Source organism: Styela clava, chromosome 13 (assembly GCF_964204865.1).
Source record: "Styela clava chromosome 13, kaStyClav1.hap1.2, whole genome shotgun sequence".
Taxonomy (NCBI): Eukaryota; Metazoa; Chordata; class Ascidiacea; order Stolidobranchia; family Styelidae; genus Styela; species Styela clava.
In genome coordinates this window covers 15,650,001-15,650,924 of record NC_135262.1, presented here as the reverse complement: position 1 = coordinate 15,650,924, position 924 = coordinate 15,650,001, and the positions used below count along the sequence as shown (strand labels likewise).

General features: G+C 56.6%; 1 non-coding gene across 1 annotated transcript in view; it reads left to right on the top strand.

Moving 5' to 3' along the window:
* The first annotated feature begins 811 nt into the window (after window positions 1-811).
* Window positions 812-924, top strand: part of LOC144431659 (small subunit ribosomal RNA) — a 1,806-nt gene continuing 1,693 nt past the window's right edge. The window contains exon 1 of the ribosomal RNA XR_013480221.1: window positions 812-924. This exon is cut by the window's right edge and continues 1,693 nt beyond it. This is a non-coding gene — a ribosomal RNA (small subunit ribosomal RNA).

The window sequence follows — 924 nt, the reverse complement described above, 5'->3', positions numbered from 1 at the left end:
GTCGCCGGCATCGGCGTCGAAAGAAGCCGAGCCGAAAAAAGTTAAAGTACAAACGTGCAAGCATACTAACCTAACCCTAGGTAAGGCATGTCACAGCGAAAGACAGTAAACTCGAATGAGCCAAGAAAGAGCGGCGTACGGTGCGGGGCCGGTCGGAGCGCACCCTTTTCTCGGTGGCTGGCGGGCGAGAGAGTGCTGCGTCGCCGGCATCGGCGTCGAAAGAAGTCGAGCCGAAAAAAGTTAAAGTACAAACGTGCAAGCATACTAACCTAACCCTAGGTAAGGCATGTCAGAGCGAAAGACAGTAAACTCGAATGAGCCAAGAAAGAGCGGCGTACGGTGCGGGGCCGGTCGGAGCGCACCCTTTTCTCGGTGGCTGGCGGGCGAAAGAGTGCTGCGTCGCCGGCATCGGCGTCGAAAGAAGCCGAGCCAAAAAAAGTTAAAGTACAAACGCGATGCTAATGAGCGAGCCGTTGTCTCGACTAATATGTAGGGGGCGTTCGATCGAGCGTCTGGCTTGAGCGCTTGTCGGCCTAGCAGAACGGTCGCATTGTTATGCCCGGGTTTTAGGCACCGCTGCAGGCGGCCGGCAGAGCTCTTGTTTGTGCGAAACTGAATGGATCGAGCCCGAGAGAGGGCGAGCAAAGAAAAAACGCAAATCGCTCCGCCTGGCACTGCCGGCGAGAGCGTGGACGTCGCGGCCAGCGACTGTCAAAGCTGAGTACGGCCGCAGGCGATCGCCTCGGTCTTAAACGAATGCGACGAGCACGCGCCGGGCGGCCCAGCAAGGGCCGAGCGCAGCTGTCGCAGCTATCTGGTTGATCCTGCCAGTAGTGATATGCTTGTCTCAAAGATTAAGCCATGCAGGTGCAAGTACGAGTTCTCGTAAAGCGAAACTGCAAATGGCTCATTAAATCAGTCTTG